The sequence below is a fragment of the Vulpes vulpes genome, chromosome X (assembly GCF_048418805.1).
Source record: "Vulpes vulpes isolate BD-2025 chromosome X, VulVul3, whole genome shotgun sequence".
Taxonomy (NCBI): Eukaryota; Metazoa; Chordata; class Mammalia; order Carnivora; family Canidae; genus Vulpes; species Vulpes vulpes.
Window position 1 is genome coordinate 24,143,090 of NC_132796.1, and position 26,685 is coordinate 24,169,774.

The window sequence follows — 26,685 nt, forward strand, 5'->3', positions numbered from 1 at the left end:
CAGGATCAAGTCCCACATCAGGCTCCCTGCATGGAGCCTGCTTCTCCCTCTGCTTGTGTCTCTGCCCCCACCCCCAATCTCTCTCTCTCTCATGAATAAATAAATAAAATCTTTAAAAAAAAAACAAAAAAAATATATTTCATTTTGACACCTTACTTTTAATTATCAAAAGCCCTTAAAATGATAAAAGTAGTTTCCAGAATGAGTAGACTATTGCCTGGCTTACACTGTGATTCTAGACCCAGAATTTTTTCTTTACTGTATGAGGCTTAGAGTGTTTATAATTTTCTTTGAAGCAGAACTCAGCACCCTAATTAACACTTTCCACTATTCCTCTTCTGGTACTTGAGAAGTTGGCAGCACTGCAAGTGGAAGAGAGGCTAAAGTACTAAACATGGCCCCAACACAGATGGACATCAATTCTTTTACATGACCTTGGGGCGCTTTCAAATTTATTTTGTACACCAATTCCTCTGGATCGTGCTTCCCATTTCCTAATGCCATGTTTTCCCTTGTTCACTCCTCAAGCCTGAAATCTCATGCACCAATGTGACAAGTGGTCATGTAAGTCTGGCCCTCCTGGTACACTTAATGTAGAATAAGGATGTGATTGGTAGTAGCAGATAGAAAAGTTATGTGAATGCTTCAGGCAGGGTTATTAATATTTTTGCTGGATACTTAGTATACTCTGAAAAATAGGTGGTTGATAATTTGTAAAGATAGCAGAAAATATACATAATTTCAGTATAGAAAAGGTTTTAAAATATTAACTCATGAAGTTAATTATAGCTTAATGTTAATCAGAGCTTTTACTTATCTTTACATATCTGACTACATAAAAGAGAAACTTAGGATTCTACAATTTTGTGGAGAATTTTTCTTATTTATAGCAAATATATTCAGAAATCAGTATCAGTCCCTAATGTACACTTTATATTACTTACACAAATGAAAAAAAAAAACTAAAAATTAATATCACCATGTATTGAACAGGTTTGAGGTGAATAAAATTGAAAAAGAACTTCTAAAACCTTTCAGATCTTCAGAACTCCTACAAGGTAATTCTGTTGAAATTGCTCTATCATAAGTTAGCTCTTCATTTATGTTTGTATTTGGGTTATAGGAAAGAGAACCTGAGTCTGCCTATCTTAATCGAGAAGATTGGCTATAACAAGAAGGATGTTTTTGGTTCAGTTATAGACTTGTTTGCTGTCTATCACAGGCCTCAAGGATGAACAGGAAAAGGACATTTCTAGGGCATGCAATAACACAGTTTTATGAATAATCTCTCTAAGACATTCTAATCAAGATAAACCTGTTCTAAGCATTTCCCTCCAAATTCCCAGAGGAATGTCTGATTGGCTGAGCTTCATTCTTATGCCCACCCCATGTCCTGATATAGGAAGGGTGACACTGTGGTTGACAGTGCCTTCAGGATCTCATTGAGAAATGCCATTGCTTGTGTTTGTTTCTCCAACTCTGCTGAACTTCCCTTCTACCTAAGTCTTTTTTCTCTGTAATTTCAAATGGAGCAGGATACAGAACTTCTTGCTGAAATTGAATGCTTAATATTTTTATATTTTTAAGAATTTATAAACTGAAGCAAATAATCAACAAAAAACAGGCAAATTATGCTAAATACACTCTGTTGTCTCAGTTCTTCTATGTATGTTTCATTATTCTTACTGGAATTTCTAGTTTTTGTCATAGTTTTATTTATATGGGTTAAATGTAAATAATATAGCTAGAGGTATGGTTTGGGTTGGTATCAAGTTTAGAAATGAGTATGTGTTCTATTTCTGAATCTGATTCATAGATATCATTAAGAATTTCTTTTCATGTATCCCCCCACCCCACCAATTCCACTTTTGGGTCTTTGCAGTACTTCAATAAACATTGAGTTAGGCCTGTTATGTGTCAGTCCAAAAACAGTAAATATTTTTTATGTGTGACAACCCTGATACATCAATAAAGGCTTATGGTGTGCTGTGCTGAAGAACACTGGAATCAAAACACTATCTGAAAAGAAAAAGAAAAAAAAAACACTATCTGTTAAAAATGAGGAAAGAGAGTGTGAGTACAGCTCTCATACACTTTTATAAACCTAATGTGGTCCAGCCTTGTGGAGATTATCATAATCTGGTTGGAAAGCCTGGAGCTTAGTATCCCAATTAGTAAGTTTCCATAGTATTCTAGGTGAGTGAAGATGAAACCCTAGATAGGGCAGTGATACTAGAAAGGGAAAGAACGGTATGGATAAATGAAATAGTTTAGTTGTTTGAGCTGAAAACATGCTGTAAATCCCCTAGCACTGTAGGCACATGTTTTGGTTAACTTTAACACTGAAGAAGGAAAGCTATGTCTTTTTGCAATTTTGTTGGCCTGCAGTACTTTTACCAATTTTTCGAATTCTTTCCTCAACTGACACTCTCCTTTTCTTTCTACAGTCTTCAGTATAGTCTTAAAACATTCAAACGCTGGGTCTCACCAACTTGAAAGTCTATCCATTAATAGTCTCTCCTCTATTCCCAGGCAACTTCTTTTTAAATGTATGACTTCCATCCAGTGACCCACAACAGGAAAGTTAACTAAAGAAGCTATTATGAATCAAAAGTGGTAAAACTGTATCCAGCTCAAGGACTCACCTTTTCCCTACTTCCATGGATTCTGACTCCTCATTAAGGAAAAAAATTGTTCTGTAGACACTTAACATCTTTAGTTTATGATACCAATGTGCCTTAACCATAAAAGGAAAATAGTAGTTACAGGTTCAGTAAGGCAATCTCAAATTACTGTCACTTCACTCAAATGAGGTGAGCAGTGTGAGTCCTTTATTCTCACAAACTGATCTGATCTCCTTTCCTCTGGGTATGAGGTAAACTGATTTTGATCTTACCTGATCTAAACTCATTCTAATCCTTTAGTTTAACTAGTCTCTTTAACTTTAACTTAGTCTCATTTGGAAACTATTTTTTATTTGAGATTCTTCTCCTTCTCTCCAAAATAGCATCTGAGTTATAGAGAAGTGGCTTTCATGACACCATGCAGTAAGGAGGAAATGGATCCCCTCACCTTATGCTGGTCCTTGAAGATTAATGGCACAGTCCATCCAATGGGTGTTCTGTTAGCTGATTGAAATTGACAGTAAAATTCAGAATTCAGGTTCTCTCAGTTTGGTTAAGACTATCTAAATATCCCTGGTTTACTCAGACAGTGTAAACCTATCCCTAAAAGGTGTCTTCCTTGTCTTCTTTTTTTTGCTCCAAGTACAGGCTTTTTCTCTATTGTAAGGTGACAACACCCTCTTTATAGTGGGGCCAGGAGCTGACCTATAAAAGCAGAGGAAGGCCTGGGAGGTTAACCAGAGTTGTCTCGTGCTTAATCACATCAGTCAGCTTCATAAGCAGTTTCAAGCCCTGCTCTTTCCACAGTCATCCTCCACAGCACTTTTCTCCTGGTGTTCACAATGGAGATAGAAATGTCCTCACTGCTTCTCACAGTTTATGCAACATACTATTTCTCAACTGAAGCATAAGTAAGGGAAATAGACAATGCATCTTCCTCACCTGTTTCTGTCTCCTGTCCTCTTCCCACAAGCCTCCAGTAAAGAGAAAAATATCACACTTTTAGTTTTCAAAATCTTAATCCTATTACGTATCAGTAGATCATAGAAGTTATAGAAAATTTATTAATCACTCTCACTAAAGCTTTAGTCTGATTTATTGCAATAACTTTTAACATGTCTCTTGGCTCTTTTTCTCTTCACACTCCAGGCTATTTTGAATTCTGTTGCCAAACTATTCTTCCAATCACTCTGCTTTGATTCTACCATTTTCTCCCCCTTTCAGAGACTCTAGAATTATATCTCATCATTTATCAGTATTCTCTTTTGATTCTACTGCTGCTGAGTCCTAAGATCCTTTTCTCCTACTTGTAATTTCCTTAGGATATCCTCCTAACCTTATTTTTTCCTCATGGCTTTGTTTATCATATTACCTCTTACTGATAAGACATCCATATACCATCTCTTTCTTCAGAGCCTAGCCTAGACCACCTGAGTGAAACTGACTCCTTCTATAGCTGTGCTTCCTTCTGTGGGTTGACTAGGGAATTTTCTCTGTAGAACATATCTTGAAGTGACGTTATACATTTTGGGATTCTTTTTCCTTCATATTGTTCCTCCTAACTCATCTGTAAGCATCTTAAAAAACCGTATTTACAATTTTTCTTCTGGTTTCACAATGTCTAGTGGGCAGTATTATTGAGTGCTACATATTTGCTTTTTTAAGCAAAATTGAATAAGATCATAAAAATAAAAGCACCTACAGAAAAACATGGGCATGGATATTAGTACTGTTTTTTATGCTTTTCTTTAGATTTATTTTGTATGTTTTCATTAATAAGCAGCATGTAATGTCCTTATAATTTAAAATTGTATGAGTTCAACAATACTGTAATTTAATTACATTGTGATTCAAACAATTAGACTATGTAGTTTTATTTATGATACACAAGTTAGGCTGTAGTTAATCAAAAAGCAGCATTTTTGGTGTCTTTTTCCCAAACATTTTATCTACATTATTAACTTAGAATATTTGCATCGTGGTGCTTCTCAACTGTGACCATGATTATTCACTCATATTTATATTTCATCATTGAAGAGAGGTCCTCAATTTCTCATTGAAACTAAATCTCAGAGTAAATCAACCTGACAGGATTCTAATAAGATTAGGTTTGTTTAGAACAGATGGTTCATCAGAGATTTGAACCCAGGAAGACAAGATCCAGTAGATTCTGTGTATCATCAGGCTTTTTATTTCAATTAGTGGCCACATCATACTTGTCTTACAAAAATGTAAGGAGTTAGACATAACATTACCTTTAGGTTTTTTATATACATAAAATAAGAAGATTGATTTGGAGGATGTCTTATTTCTAGTTGTCATATTTTGTGGCTGTCTGATCAGTCTGCCAGACTCTTTAGGGGAAATTCATTTATGAATTAATGGGGACTTGGAAATGTCAGGTTTGTTTGTAACACAATCCGAACATACTTAGACTTGGAAAGCACTTCACCTCTTGGACAGTAAAGGTATTGAGTAATCTTTTTCTATATATAAGAAGGTTATGTGGACTGTAAATAGAAACAGCTCACAAACTAGGATGAAGAAAATGAGAAATGTACCTATTTAATTTAAAGGGTTAGGGGCACCTCGGTGGCTCAGTGATTGAATGTCTGCCTTTGGCTTGCATCATTATCCTGGGGTCCTGGGACCAAGTCCCACATCGGGCTCCCTTCAGGGAGCCTGCTTCTCCCTCTGCCTATGTCTGTGCCTCTCTCTCTGTGTCTTTCATGAATAAATAAAAATTTAAAAAATAATAATAATTTAAGGGGTTAACTACTGTACTCAAAAATTACTTTGGTGCAAAAAGAGCAGTGGAACATTTTTATGAATGAGTATTTAACTACCCGGTTTTGAAATAAGATGTTCTTTAGCTCTAAACAGAAAATTTTGAAGAAAACTCCACATAAAAACACACTTAAGTAACTGTTGAATTTATGGCATAGGCTTGCCATTTTCTTATCAAATTTAGGCCACCCTTGAAAATATTTTTCAAGAGTATTATTTTCTCAAGGATGAAGTGTTCTTGCTCAACTTCTACATAGAAAAGGATAAAAATGAGCCTATTGCCTGAGTATTTGAATACACAAGTTATCTTTGAAATGTGTTCCACTCTTGTTAAAAAGAAAAAATAAGTACACTTATCCTTGAGTTGGGCAATGCCCAGAACTGATGCATAGAAGAAAATGCTATCTGAAGTATATATTCTAGCCACCACAATAAAGTAAATATTGTAGTACAGCAGATATCACAATACAACAAATATTGGAGTACAGTAAATATCACAGTAACAGCAAGTCAAATGAATTTTTTGTTTCCCAGTACATAAAAGTAACGTTTACACTATTACTATAGTCTCTTAAGTGTATACTAGTGTTATGTATATATAATATATATATATATGTAGTTTAATTAAAAATACTTTATTGCTAGGAAATGCTGACCATTTTCTGAGCTTTCAGCAAGTCATAATGTTTTTGCTGGTAGAGAGTCTTGCATCCATTTTGATGACTACTGACTGATCAGGGTGGTGGTTGCTGAAAGTTGGAGAAGCTGTGGCCATTTCTTAAAATAAGACCACACTGAAGTTTGCCACTGTCTCTGTATTTGATACTCTTTGCTGGTATTTTACCCATGATAGAACTTCTTTCAAAATTGGAGTCAATCCTCTCAAACCTGCTACTGTTTTATCAGTGCAATTTATGTAATAGACTAAATCCTTTTTGTCATTTCAACAGTCTTCACAGCCTCTCCACCAGGAGTAGATTCCATCTCAAGAAACCACTTTCTTTGCTCATCTGTAAGAAGCAAGTCTTATCTGTTTAGCTATTTTCATGTGATTGCAGCAATTCAGTCACATTGTTAGGCTTCACTTCTAATTGTAGTTCTCTTGGTTTCCACAAACATCAGTTACCTCCTCCACTGAAGTCTTGAACCCCTCAAAACCATCCATGAGGGGTGGAATCAATTTTTTCTAAATTCCTGTTAATGTTGATATTTTGAGCTTTTCCCATAAATCATGAATGTGCTCACTGGCATCTAGACTGGTGAGTTCTATCCAGATGATTTTCTTTCTTTCTTTTTTTTTTTTTTTGGCATATCCAGATGATTTTCAATTGACATTGTCCAGGTCCATCAGTAGAATCACTATCTATGGCAGCCCTGGCCTTATGAAATATATTTCTTAAATAATAAGTCTTGGAAGTTGAAATGACTCCTTGGTCCATGAGCAGCAGAATGGATGTGGTATTAGCAGGCATGAAAGAACATTCATATTATTGTCCATCTCCCTCAGAACCTTGGGTGACCAGGGGCATTGTTAATTTTTGAAAGGAGTCTTCTGACAGTAGGTCTCAATTGGTAGGCTTAAAATATTCAGTAAACCATGTTTATTTTTTAAAGATTTTATTTATTTATTCATGACAGACACAGAGAGAGAGAGAGAGAAAGGCAGAAACACAGGCAGAGGGAGAAGCAGGCTCCATGCCAGGAGCCCTACGCGGGACTCGATCCTGAGACTCCAGAATCGCGCCCCAAGCCAAAGGCAGGCGCTAAACCACTGAGCCACCCAGGGATCCCCAGTAAACCATGTTTTAAACAGATGTTATGTCATCCTGGTTTTGTTGTTTCATTTATAAAACACAGCCTAATTCTTAAGGACCCTAGTATTATCATAATGGTAAAGAAGCATTGGCTTCGACTTCACATCACCAGCTGCATTATCCCCTAACAAGACAATCAGCCCGTCCTTTGAAGTTTTGAATCTAAGCATTGATTTCTCTTTTCTAGCTATGAAAGTCCTAGATTGCATCTTCCTCCAAAAAAGGGTATTTTGTCTACACTAAAAATGTAGTTTAGTGCAACCAACCTTCACTAATGATTCTAGCTAGATCTTCCCAATAACTTAACTGCAGCTTCTCCACCAACACTTGCTGCTTCACCTTGCATATTGATGTTCTGGAAACAACCTTTTTCTTAAAACTCATGAAGCCTCTGCTGGCTTCAAACTTCTCTTACACAGCTTCCTCACCTCTCTCAGCCTTTATAGAATTGAGAGTTAGGGCCTGGCTCTGGAGTAGGCTTTGGCATAAGGGAATGTCATAGCTGGTTTCATCTTCTGTCCAGACTACTAATACTTTCTCCATATCAGCAAGAAGGCTGTTAACGCTTTCCTATTATTAGTATGTTCACTGGAGGAGCACTTTGAATTTCCTTCAAGAACTTTTCCTTTTCATTCACAACCTGGAAAACTGATGCAAGAGGCCTAGCTTTTGGCCTTCTCAGTTTTGAATGTGCCTTTCTTACTAAGCTCAGTCATCTCTAGCTTTTGGTTTAAAGTGAGAGACGTATGACTTTTCCCTATCACTTGAACACTTACAGGCCATTGCAGGGTTATTAATTGGCCTAATTTCCACATTTTCCTGCCTCAGGGAATAGGGAGTCCTGAGGAGAGGGGGAAAGATTGGGGGACAGCCAGTCACTGGAGCAGTCAGACCACATACAGCATTAATCAACTAAGTTCACCATCTTCGGTGGGTGTAATGTGTGGTGCCCTAAAACAATTATAATAGTAACATCACAAATCACTGTTCATAGATCACCATAACAAATATGATAATAATTAAAAAGTTTGAGATATGGTAAGATGTACCAAAATGTGACACAAAGTCACAAAGTGAGCAAATTCTGTTGGAAAAATGGCACCAGTAGACTTGCTTGATGCAAAATTGGCACAAACCTTCAATTTGTAAAAACTGTGGTATCTGCAAAGCACAATAAAGGAGAGCTTAATGAAATAAAAGTGTGCTTGTATTTCAGGGCTCTGTATTTCTAGGTTTGCCTAAAGAAAAAGATCATGGCTTTTATTATCTTGGATTTTAAAAATTATTTCTTGGTGGAGTGTACTTGAAACTGTATATCTCTTTTTAATCAACATACATAAATGTTACAATTACTAAGTAATTTCATACACTGAAAAACATGAGTACTGCCCCTATAAGAAATAGCTCCTTCTCTAAAGTGCCTATAAGACTAAAAGGATTAAATCAGTTGAAATGCTTTATTAAAAATCATACTAAAATGCTTAAACATATTACTTTGTTTTCCTAATTCTTAAAAGAAAATACTTCATATTCTTTCATACTCATTGTTTCTGACTCTTTCTGATTTCATTTTAATACTTTATAAGACTATATATTGCTGATAGTCTTTTCATTAATTAATCTTCTTCACTTTTCTATACTACTCTCCTTTAGTTAAAAAAAAATACTACCAATATACCACAGGAATAAAGGTCAGAAAGATAAAAGAGAATTTCAGTGTATACCTAACTCCAAACAGTTGTTATTACCACCACGGTATAAAGCCATATGATACTTATTACAAGTTCAGTATTTCTCCTGGGGTAAATTCTCCTATATTTTCATAATTTATGCCAGGCAACTGATCTTTACTTCAAATCACTGGATATAATTTCAACCAGGAAAACTTTTTTTCTCCTATCCTTTTTGAAATTTCATTGTATTTGAAGATCTAACTCTGTTTTGTGTTTTTTTTTTTTCCTGATAGGTTTTTATTTCATTCATTAATTTATTCATTAATAAACATTACTATTCACATGCTATAGGTTTTAAACTTCATTAGTCATGGGAAATAGCAAAATCCATAGAATTCTCTCTCCTTTGAAGCATGTTTTCATGGGAGAAGACACTGAAATATATAGTTAAATGATGTGATAAGTTAGATTAAGTGTATGAAAGGGGAATGAAAAACAAAAAAGGAGAGATACTACCTATAGCAGTGTTGTGGATTTGGAAGAAATTCATGGCTAGGATAATCCTGAAGGATTTCTGTGAGTGTTTTATACAGCTAATGGTGGAGGAGCAGGGTAGGTAGAAATAGTCCAGGTAAGGTGAGAAGAATTTATAAGATGTAATACATTCTGGATATGAAAAGACTTTTTCAGGACATCTTGACTCCAGACATGAGAAGTGTTGAGATAAGCAAATAAAATGGTAAATATAGAGATAATAATAGTTTTAAAGGCCATGTTCAAGAATTTGAACTGTATCCTAAGGGATTATGGATGGCCATTGAAGGAATTTGAACAGCCACACAATTAGATGATTTTAGTGGAAGTATATGGAATTGACTAGGTGAAAAAGCTAATGGAGAAAAAGTCCAGTTTGAACACATTTGCATTAGTCCAATGAGAAATGACAAGGAGACCTACTGAGTGAGATGAACTAAGTAGTAAAAAGCAAACTAGAATATATTGAGAGGCTATGTTAGCTAGTTTGATGGCTGAGATGTGACAACAGACGATATTGGAGCAATTTTATAAGAAAAGGACAAATCTAGGGAGAAAATCTGTGTAGTTTGAGATACAGACTAATCCTTGGGAGGGACTGAGTTGGCAGTAGGAGGATAGTAAGCATGTAGATAAAGAAGAAAAGCCATCCAAGATAAGACTTGCAGAACTTCAATATAATGAACAATAAGCATAGAGAAAGGTTTTTCTATCATGGTTTAAAAAAGGTAAGGCAGCTGAGGATACTAATTAGTATTTCAGACATTTGAGAGTGTCCCTATTCATACACTTGTAAATGGAATCCTGACTACATATGATTATAACCATGTAAGTTTGGTTACCCAGAAAAACAATAAGGTTATGACCTCTATTTGCAGACAAAGAAAAGTTACATAATTAGTGGCCCATCAATTAGCTATTATCTGAATGGGAGCACATTTTGTTCTTTGAAGATTTAAAGTATTAAGTTATTTTATTCATGATAACAGTTTACTCACTATAAGAACTCCATGGAGAAATAATATATATTATTATTTATTTTATACTGAGTATAGACCATAAAGATTAAAAATAGCTTATGAATAAAGGAAATACTACCTCTATATGTGGGCTTTTATATAATTATCATAATTGTTTGAAGATATTGTGGTCTGTTATGTAAATTTGTGTAATTATGTTAATTTCAAAAGCCCTGTTATTTACTCAGTAGTTTAACAGCTCCTTCACAAAACAGTCATTTTCACAACTCAGGAGGGGTATGGCTATACCTCCCCCCAAAATAAGGATGAATATAACCTCTTAAGTGAATTGAAAAAAAATGTTTTTAAGAAAGGCTTCAGAATTTAAAAATATATTTACCCTATTTTTATTTTCATACAAAGAAGTACTGCTGAAGTATATAGATCATTCTTACCTAAGATCTGATATGATATACACGAAGACTTGTTGATGAATGGTCAGAATGAACTGGTGGTATTCTCAGAGTTTTTTTTCTGGGCCATGGGTGTTTTTGTCTATTGTGCAAGGCCCATCATAGAAGGTATATGAGTGCCATAACCAGAAATCTAAAATTTCAGAAGGAAGGAGACTATCATCCATTCATGCATCCAGTGAGTATTCAGCACCAAAAATGTGCTGTTCATGGGGCTAAATTTGGGAACCACAAAGATAAATGAAGTGCATGTCTTTGGTGAATTTATTTAAGAAGAAGTTGGATATGTGGATTTGAAGCTTAGAGAACAGGTGTGGGTTTGACACATGGATTGGAGATTATGAACATATAGGTAGTAGTGGAATTATTGGTTGCTTAGGGAAGGCATGATTTGAGAAAAAGGAGATGAACAAAAATAGCCATTGGCATTCATATCTATATTGAGGGGGCCAGCAGAGGAAAAAGCACTTAAGAGGAGAATGAGAAGGAATAATTAAGGCCGGAAAGGAGAAAAAAAAATGTGCTATTTCTAAATGTAAAGATGATTTTCAAGAAGGCAGGTATTTTTTTAAAAAGGCCAAGTGTTACACAGAAGTCAAGTAAGATGAGGGTGAAAGAGTCCATTGGATTTGAGAATTAAGTCATGAGCAACTTTGCTGAAAGCATGTTCAGTAAAGATATAGAAATAAATGAAAAATACTTTGGGGAGAGGGTGACAAGACCAGTGAGACAATTATGAAATATTCTAAGAATTCTCATAGTGAAGGAAAGATGGGTGATGTTCAGGATCTTTATTTTTTGGTTTAGGTTCTTTGCTGTGTGGTTTAGTTTCTGTTTCCTGTGGTAAGTATTGAAGTATGTGTGTATATATACAAGAAACAATGTTTAGATATGATAGAACCAGCACCTGAAGAAAGAGGAGTCAGATTAAGAGCAAAGAAAGAATAGGAGCTTTGGTCTATGGAGATAAAGGGTTCATTCCTATCTGAAGCAGGAAGGGGGAAGAATGGAGAGAAAGGGTGGGGTTCTGATACAAATGCATGCAAAAAGTTCTTTACCTTACTTTTCAATTAAAATCACACACACACACACACACACACAAACACAAAATAGTAAAAGAGTCACAGGGACACCTGGGTGGCTCAGCGGTTGAGCGCCTGCCTTTGGCTCAGGGCATGATCCTGGAGTCTTGGGATGGAGTCCCACATCAGGCTCCCTGCATGGGGCCTGCTTCCCTTTCTGCCTGTGTCTCTGCCTCTCTCTGTGTCTCTCATGAATAAATAAATAAAATCTTTAAAAAAAAGAGTCACTAAGGAACATAAAATGTGTTTATATTTTATTCAAAGGCTGCTCTGTTTGCCCTCTATTATCATTCTTTAGAACAAGTACTTTCTGGCCTGAATATTCTACTTAATTTGTATAAGAGTTAATTTGTATTATCCAAAGGCACAATAGGCTTTTGCTCCCTAGGAAAGAATATTGGAAACACGTTAGTTTTTTTTTTTGGGGGGGGGGGTGGTTGATCAATATGACTCATTCTTTAAGAGGAAGTTGTTAATTTCTTTGAGTCATTGATTTTGCTTTTTCAGAGAATGTACAATAGTGTGGCAATTAGGAATGACACACATATTGAAAAGATAAGTGCTCTGGTCTCCAATTGTTGTGATTTTAGAAGTTTCATCTGCCTCTGAAAATGTGCAAACCTCCATCTGCATTCCTAGCATGCTTTAAGAAGTGGATCTAGTATGCCATGGCTGCCTTCTACTGGCAATGGTAAGTCTCAACTCTCTTTTGGGGAGTCTAAATAGGAGGAAAAAGATCTGTTGTGGAAATCCAAAGTGCAGACTGCCTATTTATAATAAACTTTTTAGAAATCATACTTTTATAATAGCTCCCATAACAGATATTTTGTAGGGGAGCTTCTAAAATGGAATTTCTCTAATAGACTTCACCAAACTAAATTGTTGATTACTGGGCTGTCATCAATGTGTCCATAGTTAAGTCCTTGCTAACCAGCATTAACATCCTCTGAAAATAAAGCGTTGATTTCACAGGGCCATAAATATAACTTGAATCTGAGCCCTCTCATGAACTCATTGTTAGAAGTTGTTTCTAACTGAAGGTTGTTTGGAAATAATGATAAGGAGGATCCCTGGGTGGCTCAGCGGTTTAGCGTCCGCCTTCGGCCGGGGCGTGGTCCTGGAGTCCCGGGATCGATTCCGCATTGGGCTCCCTGCATGGAGCCTGCTTCTGTCTCTGCCTTTCTCTCTCTCTCTCTCTCTCTCTCTCTCTGAAAAAAGGAAATAATGATAAAATCTGCAGCCTTTGACTTTTAAGCAAAGTATTTTGGCTCTTTGTAATGTCTTCATGTGAAAGAGTGACTCTGTAATCATTTGTTCTGGCTCAGATATTGTAAAGAAAATAAAAAATACTATTTTCCCTTAAAAAATATGAGAACATTTATAATGAAGCTGCAGTAGCTTTTGCCGAGTTTCACCTAGTAAAATATATATAACCAATAAACATAAACAGGGTAAGGTTAAAGTATCCTTTGATAAAAAGTTACTTTGGGGCACAGTGGCCATATTGTAGTTCTTACCTGTCACTCAACTGAAACCAAATCATTGTCTGACCTTGGGCAACCATACACCCTAAATTGAAAATTCTACAATCCATTCCATGGCATGTTGCTGAATGTCTCTGGAATATGTCAAGGTCAAATCAAACACCCAAAGAACATGAAATTTTGGTCAGTTTGCTTTTACCTACACCTGAAATACTGTTCTGTCATGTGTAAAAATTGTGGCAGGTGTCATGGGTCAGTACACAGCTGTAAACAGAGCTGTATTCCCTTAATGTTCTCATCATGATGTTTCTGCGTAGTTGTAGGAATAAATATCTATCTGAATTCTCAGTTGCAGTGAAGCTGGTCTGGAAGTAAATTAAATACAAAGAAAATGTAACATGTTCTTTATATTCTTGAGAAAATATATGTTTTCAACATTATATTCATTATATATATTGTTGAGTGTATATTATATAAATATATAATATGTAAATACATATGTAAATTAAATTTATATTGAAATTTGTAGTAAATCATCTCTATGTACTTAACAGTGCTAAATCTTCTATTGATATGGAAGAAAATATTAGTTATATAATCACTGTTCTGGCATTTGTGAATATTGGTGTGTCATTTTCCTCAGGAAGGTTTTCGGTCAGTTATTGGCTTACTTGCATGGAACTCAAAGGAAAGTGAAAAGTGTTTAGGGGGTGAAACAATGTTTGGCAGTGATGTAAATATTATTGGAAAAACTTGTATTTATTTCTCTATGTAGTAATGATTCATAAATCCATATTTAACCTCATGATAATCCCGAGAATAAAACTCTAAAGACCAAAAGATACACAGTTTCCTTAACAAATAGGGCTTGTATCAACAAGCCCTGTTAGTAAAAGATCCATCCATCCCATTTTAGTTGACCAATCAGAAAACCCATTTAGCATGCAGTTATAATGCTTAGGAGATCATGGTGCTCTAATAAATCCCTAAACATAGTCATGACCAGCGCCAAAGTGAGGGTCTGCCCAAGTTAAATATAGAAGTGTGTACCTGGAGAGTCAGAATTTTGCTGCTTGGCATGTTTTTATTCAGCGCTCCTTATCTATGCATTAGTGGGTAGTGTGGTGTGCTGGCAAGTTTGGGGATTTCCCTTGCTGCTAGTTAGCCAAGGGAACTATGAGAAGACCTGTTAAGCTCTCCTGGTACTACAGTAATCTATGGGAAGAAAGATTTGGAGTAGGCCATTTTTTAGTGGATAACAATCTGATTAGTTTAATACTAGGATAATAGTAAAGAAAATGATAACTCTGTCCTGTGGTGGGTATATAGAGTGTAGTTAGTCATTCAAATAAAGATTATAGACAATCTTTGAATTTATTTCAAGAAATAATGGACAAAAATTTTGTGAAAACAGGGATGCCTGTGTGGCTCAGTGGTTGAGCTCTGCCTTTGGCTCAGGGCATGATCCTGGGATTCTGGGATGGAGTCCCACATCAGGCTTCCTGCAGAGAGCCTGCTTCTCCGTCTGCCTATGTCTCTGCCTCTCTCTGTGTCTCTTGTGAATAAAAAAATAACATATTTTTTAAAATTGTGTGAAAACAGAGTTATGAGGAAAACACCTTCCAAAGTCATGCTTCTGTCTTCAGAGAGAAAGGGAGAGACCAGACAGACTCACATTATTGGGAAACAGGTAGCCAAGCAACTGCTTGAAAAGCTACCAAAGGGAGCCTTCTTCAAAGGGATAGACGCATTGCTGAGATAATCCCTGCTTTAGCCTTTGACAGGCTTGCACCTCAGCACTCGCTTCTGTTTGAGCTATTATGTGCTGACTTCAGCATGGGAGCACTGAAATTGGGGCATGACTGCACATTTCATTACCAACTCTGCTCTCCCAAACCCTGGGAAAATAATACTCTTTTTAAAACCTATACCTGTCAATCCAATGAAAAGGGTATATAATTATAATCAAGTTGTCTTACTATATTTTTCATTTATAGAACATAATCGAGGATGAAACAGCCATCAGATGAATAGAGTTATGGTTTTTATCATGAAATAAAACTAACTCGTTAAAATAGTTTAACAACATGAGAAAGATTGTTAGGCTAAGTGTAACCAAATAATCAAGTTTTATAGAAATGACTGGACCTGGGTTTCAAAATAAACAAGTCTGCTTTGGAAAATATGCAATTATATGCAACAAAAATGGGCAATTTTATTTAGTGTAAGGCTTTGAAATTGATATAATGTTATTTTAGGATATTTGTACATGAGAATTTTTACTTATGTATTGGCTTTAAAAAAACACATAAGGAGCCCTTATAGTTAAGTTTATTTAATTAAAAGAAGTACAGGGGATCCCTGGGTGGCTCAGCGGTTTAGCGCCTGCCTTTGGCCCAGGGCGCGATCCTGGAGTCCTGGGATTGAGTCCCATGTTGGGCTCCCTGCATGGAGCCTGCTTCTCCCTCCTCCTGTGTCTCTGCCCCTCTCTCTCTCTCTATGTCTATCATAAATAAATAAATAAATAAATATTTTTAAAAAAGAATTACAGTTGATGAGAGCTTATTTCTTCATTTTGCACCATTATCTAGGTTCTGATGAAAGCCAGTGATCATTTATTCTTTTAATAAGTATATATTGAGCTTCCACTTACAGGGATGCATAGATAAATAAGGACCCTGCACTTGAGAAGCTTAAGTTTATTGTTGAAATAATAGAATCCTATTAGAGTAGACTAATAGAATTATAATAGAATTATAAAATGATAATACTTAATAGATGACATAGAATAACCATATAATATACCAGGGTATAATATTGTATTCCCTAGAACTTGGAGGAATTTCAGAATCGATCTAGATAAGCCAGATGTTTTTTGGTCATTTATACAGAAGGATGGAATTATAAGTGGGCAGTTGGCAATTGTGCATATTAAAGATCTATGGTAGTAGTGGTGAGGATGATGAGAACAGTGATATGAGAAGAAAAAGGAGGAGGGAAAAAGGAGAACATTAGCTAACACAGTAGAGGTTACTGTGTGCTAGAATTTTTCTAAAAGTTTTTGCATCTATGAAATGTTCTTTGAAATATGTACTGTTATTAGTCCAGTTTTGCAGTTAGGGAAATTCAGAATCAGAGAAGTTTGCCTGCCCAAGACAATGCAGTCATCACATGTATGGTTGCTATTAAAACTGGGGTATGCCTGGGGCATCTGGGTGGCTCAGTCAGTTAAGTATCCAACTCTTGGTTTCAGCTCAGGTCATGATCTCATGGGTGAGATTGAGCCCCACCTTAGACTCTGCGCTTAGTGGGGAGTCTGTTTGAAGATTCTCTCCCTCTGACCTTTCACCTCCACTCTCTCTCATGCACTCTCTCACACCTTCTCTCTCTCTCAAATAAATAAATATATTTTTTAAAAAATTGGAGTATGTCCATAGAATGTGAATGTTGAATATTCCAGTTAAAGACTGAGAAGTGTTGATGCTTTACATCCCTGAAATATCTACGGTGGCCAAATAGTAATGTGTATAATATAGTGTAAAACAAGGATGGGTAGACACTATGACAGACTGGTGAACTTAAAACCCATCTCCATGTGGCAGCTAAACTCCAGCTGTCTGTAGCTTTCTAGAAATGCTGTCCCAATGTTATCAGACTATCCAAATTTGTAAAGAATCTGAAATAAACATTTATAAATGAAACCTCCAGATTATGAAATATATGGCAAGTGAAACCTCCAAATTATTCATTGTTTGACAATTTTTTTAAGATAAAATATTAGAGGGGCTCCAGAGAACACATCAGTCACTGAGCCTGATGTGGTCCAGGAGCCACCAGTGCATTATTGCATCATTATCCATGGCATTTGCTCACTTTCTCCATTTTCGACTAGTCTAAACTCAGAACAAAACACACAGTAGTTAAAAATCACTTTCACTCAATATTGATATTCCTAATTGCTTAGTGAATTGATTCACTGCTAAAATATTTGTTTTGAGAATAAACACAGGAGCATGTAATATCAAAGTTCAGCAATATATTTTTAGTTTGTTGCCTTAGCTTTTATTGTCCAAAATTGTGAGCATCCCAGTCCCCAACTGATTAACTTCTCATGAGCTATGACTTTCTTGGTCCATTTTTCTTAGTCCAGATTATGAAAATTATTGGGAAAAAAAGAGGTCTGATGTCCAAAGAATAAGTGTGAAGCCTTGTTAGAAATGCATGACATTATTAAATCCTTTTTATTTAGCAATCTCAAGGTAGAATTGAGCTCCTATTTTTGATAATGTCAAATGTTGAGAAATGTCTCAACAAAGAGTTGATACATATACTAGGTGTTTTCTTACTTGCTGTTTTGATTTCTTCTTCCTTTCTCCTTTTCATCCTTTTCCCTTTTATCTTCACCCAATTTGCTCATAATCAATGTTTTCTGGGTTCTTAATATTGTTCTCCATGACCTCTAATTCAATTATAACTTGATTGTCTTGGCACCAGATTCTACTTTACAACATGAGAGATTGAAATTATAAAAACATATTGACAAGTTATTAAATGTCCTAGATAGAGTGATGTAAATGGTGAAGAGTGTAAACACCACACCATGTGAAGAATTCTTAAACTAGGGCAAGAAAGAGACTGTTTAGGGGAAATATGATAGTTATGAAATATTCAGCAGGTTGGCAGTGAAAAAGCTCTAGTATTTTAGCTAGATTGAAAGTTTACTCTGACTTGGATGATATAGAAGCTGTGGGAGGTAGATTTTAATTTAATGAGAATAGTCATAAAGAGTACTAACAACTAAATAGTGTACTGAATAACTCAAAAAGTAGTTAAGACAGTGGTATTAAGTTTCTACATTACCAGGCAGAAGTTGTTGACCTCTGTGTGTTCTATCTCACGAAGCCTAGAGAGAAATTATTAATAGGAATTAATGCTGCCGTTTAAGATGATCTCCATGGTATTGCAGAGGACACCATTTTATCTAAACTAAGTATAAATATTGAAACAGATTATATCATATATCGACAGTGATAAAGATCTAGGGTTCCTTGCTATATAAAAATATGAATAAGTGTCACATTCTTTTGTGATATTGAGATTATTTTCTTAATATGTTGTAGATAACAAGCGATTCAACAATAAAATCACATCTAAGAAAAATTTAAGAGAACATCACAATATGTCCATAATTATTCCCGTGTAGTATACATTTTCAATATTGTAATTGACCAGTTACATTAGATGATCTTATTTTTAAGTTTGCAGTTTTCATAGCACTTTCTCCTTGTTTGGGTCTTTCATAAGGCTCTTAAAAATACATGCACATTATGATGTCTCCCTTTCAGCTTACTTTCAGCTTTCTGTACTTAGTAATAATATGTCTAAAATATACTGGCCTCACTCTTTTAACTAATGTTATCCAAGTTTTCTAGGAAAATTAGACATTTTGAGTTAGTCAAGAAAAAATGTTTTTTATTTCAAATTATGTGGTTAATGTTAAATCGTTTCTTTGCTTTCCCTATATAAGTCTGGCTTGGGGTGTATTAACAAAGCAACTAGGAGGTTTTGTTGCACAATTACATGAAGAAAATATTAAGCTATTGTATAAAATTCTAATAATTGTCTTCAGAAGAAGTAGCTTTTGAATAACTATGAACTAACACATAGTGCTCTGCTTATGAAATCAAAATAAACTCCCAAGCAATTATATTTAATGCAACAAAGGGTTATAGAATATCCTTATGGAAAAATAATAGGCTACATTATAGTCTTAGTCTGTGGCCCTGAAAATGTTAGTTTCTACTGACTTCAGCATGTCATGCTTTTCTGTTCAGCAGTTGTCAGGGAAAAATGTTTGTTCCCCAGAGAAAATGATATCAATCTTACCTGTAAGCAAATTGATATTGATGCCTTTTGTCCTAGAAATGCACCTGCATTTTATTAATGTTCTTATTTGCATCATTTTATTTTAACTGGTTATTTTTCCCTTGCTGTTATGCATGGCTAGGGAGCAGCCAAGAGGGGAGCAGTAGAAAGAGGCAGAATGAAACACTACTGGATTTAGAGTAAGGAGACATAGCTTGGATTACTTAGACACGTGTTTTAATTGAAAGTTGAAATCTTTTCCTGTAGTTTCTTCATAATCATTGCTAGGTTTTCTACTTAAAAGAAGAAAAATATGAAGGGGGATTGCGCTCTGCTTCTCTGCATTCTCAGTTTTGCCCTAAATTGATGGTGAACTGCTGTGTTGGAAAATGAGGGGAGTCCCATATGAGTCAGTTGAGCATACCCAAAACAAATTGTGTGGCTTCGTTTGCCAAGATATTTTTCGTATTCCTTTCATGCCAAGGAGATGGAAGCCTTTGTGTCACTTAAGTTTTGAGGCTAGGTGTCAACAGGACCAGTCACTGTGATGAAAGTACAGCTGTAATTAAGAATCACTGCATTCTGTAACATTCCAGGATGCATATCTCAATTTCTTTATTTCTCTGGGTTTTTCTTTTATCTATTGCCGTTTCTTAGCTGTTCAGTAATACCTCCTGTTAATCAGGGAACTAAATGGTTTGAAGCAGGATCTTCTTAAAGCTGGCTTGAAGTTTAGAAGAAATAGGCAGAATTTGTTAAACATACTATAATTCTGTACATTTTCTTCATATTTTCTTTGCCTGTCCCCCACTACCCTAGATTATTGCAAACTGTCCCCTAAAGTATACCCATAGGAAAAAACCAGTTCAAGTAGGAGAAGCCCTTAAATGCTTTTTTAATAAAGCTCAAACTGAGAGGAAAACCTCCACATTTAATTAATGAGAATTCAGCCTTTTTAAAAGTTTGATGACTTTTGAAACTTATATAATCTTTTTCCATCTCTAGGGAAGAAAAAAAGACATTTTGCTTTCATTAAAGCAAAAATGACCAAAAACGTTGACCATACATTTGCTGTTAAAGATAACTACATTTAATTCAACAGAAATGGGTTTTTCACTGAGTCTAAATGACCTGCAGCATTATAGAATTGGCTGCCATTCTCTCAGTCAGAAACCAGGCTGTAGAAAGCCAGACCTCTCCTCTACAGCTGGTACAAAGATTGTGCTTAGGGTTTAAATAAAATGAAAAGAATAAGGTGGAAAATTAGAATATGTTGAAGGTTGAAAGATTTGATCCTGTGACTTTTACATAACTCAGGAAGGAAATAACCCAATTTCTCTCCACTTTTTAGTGGAAAAGCAAGTCAAAATCATAGAGGCTGAGAACTTTCTCTATATGGATTTTCAAACGATTTATATAAAGATGTTGGGGAAATTCACAAAGACCTGGATAATGTTGGAAAATCTTGTGTTTTGAAGGCAGGACAGAGCTGCCTGATACAACAATGCCATCTATTGGCTTCCACGGAATGGCAATGACCACAGCTTTTTTGAAATGTCTGAAAAGGGGAGAGTTTAGCACTTTGGAACATGTAAATAGAAGCTTATTAATGGAGCAGATGCTATTTCTCATGTGCTTTACTCTTCAATGTGGAATTATATGTGATGCATATAATATGCCTGTATAAATATAATGCATGTAGATACACTCACACAGATTGTCAGTCACATTCTATGCTAGATGATGAGCTTTTCTTATATTTTTACAGTAGTTGGGTTTTGTCTATGTATGGACTAGTAGTTGTCTTATAAGAGGATGAATTTCTATCAGAACAAACACCAGTCTCCTCTTTCAGTGTGTTATTTATATCTTAAGTCTCCCACACTTCCTATTCCCCATTGTTACTGTGATCCCTAAGGATACTTAGAATAGGAAAATCACGCAGGATGGGAACTTCTCTCAGTTGAGCTGGATCAATTCTACATCCAGATATTAAAGCACAGCTTGTGAAAGAGAAATTGTGGCTGCTTTGAGGAAAGAATAAGACAATTGATTGTAACTGTCTTACTTTCTTTGCCTATGAAGCATATTAAAATATGTGTCCTATAAAATCACTTGTAAAAACATGATTTTGAAAGAGAGAGTCTAGAATATAAATGCATGCCTAATATGTATATTTGAGTCTAAATATACAGGGAGTACACACATTATTTCAAATAATTTAAATACTAATGGGCTCAGAAGTACAATAACCTGAAAATAATGAAGATGTCAAAATTGTCCACCTAAAATGGAGCTAGAAGTTAATGAAGTAATCAGTTCCCATTACTTTGTGTTCTTGAATATTGAGAAAATGCAAAAGAATAAGGATCTTAACTTGCAGTAAATTAGGGTGTGTTTTCCCTAGATTTCTTCAAAGACGGTGAAAAACTTCATAACAAAATAATTAGTTCAAGGATTTCTTATGTTATATGTGATTATATGTTATAGTTAGATTTGCCTGACATAGTTTTTAAATAGTCATTGCAGATAGAAAAATATGTGCTAAGAAAGTAACAATTAAAATAACTCTTCCCTCATTTTCATCAATTTGATCACTTTAATTTAGGGGGTTCTAGGTAGCACTTCAGATGACTGCTACTGATTAGTAATTTGGCTAATTTATTGTCGAATTATAAGTATGGCTATGCAACATAAGTATTTCCTTGAGGATAGTAAAGACTAAGTCATTCTCATTTAAAACATTTACGCTTATAAAACTCTATTCAAACAAACATGTTTATTTAAATACTGTGGCTTATTTGAAAGAAGAATCGAGTTATAAAATAAGAAACTATTTTGTTTCTATCACCTTAGTAAAAACAAAATAGCACATTTTTCCCCAAACCTAAGTGCTGTAAGCCCCAGCTTGTTTATGTCTGCCATGTTGATTGCCACCTGTGCTTTATATACAGAATATCTGTCTTTAAATTGACTTTTATTTTTTACTAAAATATATTTTGAAAGAAAGGTTTATAATGCTTCTATAAATCAAAAACTAGAATTCCCAGAAATAGATTATTTTTAAAAATTGAAAAAGTATTACAGTTTTGTTATATTAATATAATAAGTAAACCATTATTGCATCTAATTGGTTTACCAAAAATGAGATAATTTTCAGGAAGAAAAATTAAGCTATATTTCATCAGCCAGCAATAATGGCATATTTGGTTTAATTTATGTTAAAGTATAGATCTTGGAGGATGCATGAGTGGCTCAGTCAGTTAAGCATCCAACTCTTGATTTTAGCTCAGGTCACAATCTCAGGTTAATGGGATTGAGCCTGACGTCAGGCTCCACCTAGGTATGGAGCCTGCTTAAGATTCTCTCTCTCTCTCTCCCTTTCATTCTCCCAAATAAATAAATAAATACATACATATGTACATACATAAAATAAGGTACGGTTCATTGTCAATGAGAAGTTTCTATTTTTTTAGTTCTAATGTGAACTAGTAGTGAGAAGCACATCTTGCATATGTAAAACCTAGGAAAGGGTAAAAAGGTGAAATCATTTAACTCGTTTTCCAAATAATGTTCAACACTGAGATCAATCTTAAACATGTTGTAAGTGACTTTGGTTCAACAAGCCTTTGTGTCAAGCTTCTGCATTAAGAAACTATTTGAAGAGCATCTGGTCTTTGGAAAGAATCTGAATTAACCACTCATTGCTGCCATTTTCCTTAGAAAATACTTACAAGAAAATCACATCGAACTGTTTACCCATCTTTCCATACTGTACAGAATCTTTTCAGTAGTCTTCACGTTTCCATAACCAGATCCATTAAGTAACCTTGGTTGTCAATAGTTTTTGGTATATTGAATATATGAATGTAAAGAAGACATGTTCTTAGGATGCTGGCTGGGATAATACAGAATGGTCATCTTCTAGAAAGGAACATTTATTATGTGTCACGTATTATGGCAAATGTCTCATATTTATTTTAACATAATTTAGCCCTCACTACAACCTTCTTATGTGGCTACTGTTATTACTCTCATTTTGTAGGTAACACCTGAGGATCAGATAGGTGAAGTGATTTGACCAGAGTCTTTTAGCTAAACTTGCTACCTTGATGAACAATGGCAAGATATTGTATGCTACAACTCTGCCTTGTGCTTAGATGACTTAGCCACTGGCTTTGGGCTTGGCCTATGGTTCCTCCCCAGGAAACAGAAGGCAGCCTAGCCCAGCTCTGAGGAATCATTCCCAGTATCTGCCCAAACTTTCCTGCCCAGCCCATCCCTGGAAATCCAGTGGCAGACAGTCTGATCAAGAATATTCAAGTGTGGCACTGGATGTTATTCTGTATGTTGGCAAATTGAACACCAATAAAAAATAAATTTATTATTAAAAAAAAGGAAGAATATTCAAGTGTGACTTAGGGGAGCCAGGGAAAGAAATAATGACAGTAGTTCTCTTAGTCTTGTTTGATGTCTGTTCCACCTGGTCCAATCTTTCCCTTTGTCATGCCCTCATAGTCCAAGCACCTATACTTTAGTCTGGATAACTTCAAGAACTATTTCTTGTACCATGACTACCACAACCACTTAAGAGACACTGACCAGTAAAACCAGTTCTCAATTTGCAAGTCTTATGGGCAATCTTTAACTTCCATACAAATGTACATTTTTAATGTATTTTTGTCTATATGTACTTATTTAAAATATGATATAAATGAGTTCTCTTAAAATGTTAAATATGTAATTCATTTCTGAAACTTACAATGAATGCCTATCAATTCACTATGGAATTATGGTGTTATCAGATGGCTTCTTAGTTGTATCTTAGTTAACAGGTTTTTGGTTTTCTTCTACATTTCTAAATGTTTTTGTTTTATTTAAGAGAAATGCCTATTTATTTAAGAAATTTTAGAAAACATACCTAAGATAAAATGGAAAAATAAATAAAATCACTTTTAAGATTTTTTGTGTATATCCTTTTCCATTTACATTCATTTTTTAAATTTCAGTTCAGTGAAAACTCCATTTCTTTTTTATGGTTTTTGTTTTAAGGGAGCAATATCCTTTACCTTGGTTGAGAATTTCATAGTCATTCCTCTTAAAGTTTTTATTTTTTATGGGTCATGCTATTACTTTTTAAAATTTTAAGAATAGAAAAATTATTCTTACTTCGCTAAGAAGTTATGGAAGTCATATATTTCAACAAAATATAATTCTGTTTTCTTTGCAAAGTATGTAAATGTTTTATTTCTTTGTTCTCACAGACTTGTTTATCTTTGCTCTTTCCTTGAATTTTAGGAGGGGGCTAGTCTTCCCTGTCTTGCTAGGCTGCTCTTCTTACCAGCTGGAGTAACAGTAAGGAAAGCAGCTCTCTCTCTATCAGTTGCTCAATGGTAGTCTGCGAACCCAGAGGCCCTCTCTTAGTAGTTTTACAGTAGTATAATTCAGTGGTTTTCCAAACTGGCTGAATAAGTGAATTACTGAAATGTTTAGCTTTTAAAGCAAATGTTCAAGTTCCACCTCAGCCATCATCCACAGGATATTCCCAATGCCTCATGGTTGAGGACACCCTGATTGAACCAACCCCACTCACCCACATCATATCATAGTACTTGGCACATGGTAGGATCCATAAATACATACGTTTTAAAATGAATAGAATGAATAGAATGAAATCTTGCCATTTGCAGCAACGTGGATGGAACTAGAGGGTATTATGCTAAGCGAAATAAGTCAGAGAAAGACAAATATATGATTTCACTCATATATGGAATTTAAGAAACAAAACAGATGAACATAGGGGAAGGGAAGGAAAAATAATATGAAAACAGAGAGGGAGACAAACCGGAAGAGACTCTTAACTCTAGGAAACAAACTGAAGGTTGGTGCACGGAGGGAGGTGGGGGGACAATGTAACTAGGTGATGGGCATTAAGGAGGGCACTTGATGGAATGAGTACTTGGTGTTATATGCAACTGATGAATCACTGAATTACCTCTGAAGCTAATAATATACTATATGTTAATTAAATTAAATTTAAATTTTAAAAAAGCAATTAAAATGAATATAATTCTGGCAAGATTTACCCATGTAAAGCATGAATAGAAAGCATGTACAGCATTATTATCTGATGATTATTCCTTTGTCAGAAAGAAATTATGGATTGCTTACAATTTTCTCAAAGACTAATGGTTCCCTTCCAAAAGAATTGGTTTTACAGTGTGAGTTTCTGGTTGTAATTTGAATTCAGGGCAATAGTGCATTTGCCATTTTCCTTTAGTATCCTTTTGAAGACTGCTTGTACGCAAGAAGTTAAGTGGGATGTTGTATTTTTTCCAGTTCCTTGAGAACAGTTTTTGTTTTGTTTTAAATAGTAGTATGAGTACAATCCCAGAGTCCTGGACATATCTGATAAAAGTTTGGTTGTTTATTTGGCAAGTAAATGCCTCATGCACTTTTTGTGTACCTCTTCAAAATGGTATTGATTGATAAACACAAACTTTAATTCTCTTACGTTTAAAGAGGTATGAATGCTCTTTGAATGTTTAATTCCCTTTGATGATCACCATGATCTTTTTTTAGAATTCACTGGAAAAATATTGAAGTCTATTTGAAACCAGAATGCCAGACAATGCCTATTGACATAGTGTTCAGTACTATCCAAAAGTAGTCCTATCATTGCTTTATATCATTGTTCTCTGGTAAGGGATTTTTTTTCAATTTTGAAAGAAAAACAGAAAAATGTTTAATGAAACACTTTCAAATATGGCCATTGTTCTTATAGTCCTGGTGCTTATGTAAGCCTTCTGCTTCAGGGGGAATATTGGTGCAGCCAAGGTAGCTGTAAAATTAATCTGTGTATATTAACAGATTAGTAAAAAAATATATTAACATAAATATAATTTCCTTATAAGTATGCCTATCCATAAAGAAAAAAAATCATATGATTTTTTTCAAATAATGGCCAGTCTTTGAGGGAAAATACCTATAATAGGACAGTTGCCAATAACAAAGTACATTGTTTAGATGGAAACCCAGAGTAATTCAACCAATGAGGTTATTATTTGTGCTTACACAGAGATGTTTGATCAAATTATTTTTAATAATTTATTCAGATGGTAGTATTTAATTCAAAATATTCCTTTCTTAAAAATAAATAATTTCTTGAAATAAGTGATTGGAACAAGAAATATATGTAAGAAATGTATGCATATTATATATACATATATAACATATATAAAAATTTTCAAGGGACTAGAGTGAAAGATATTAATCCAACACTTTACATAAGCTGAAGGGCTAAGATAGTTTAGTGTTTATTTATATTTTTTTAAATTTTTTTTTTTAACGATAGTCACAGAGAGAGAGAGAGAGAGAGAGAGAGAGAGAG

At 34.9% G+C, this 26,685-nt stretch overlaps 1 protein-coding gene across 2 annotated transcripts in view; it reads left to right on the forward strand.

The window, feature by feature from the left end:
* Nucleotides 1–26,685, forward strand: part of IL1RAPL1 (interleukin 1 receptor accessory protein like 1) — a 1,371,532-nt gene that overhangs the window by 481,692 nt on the left and 863,155 nt on the right. The window lies entirely within an intron of this gene.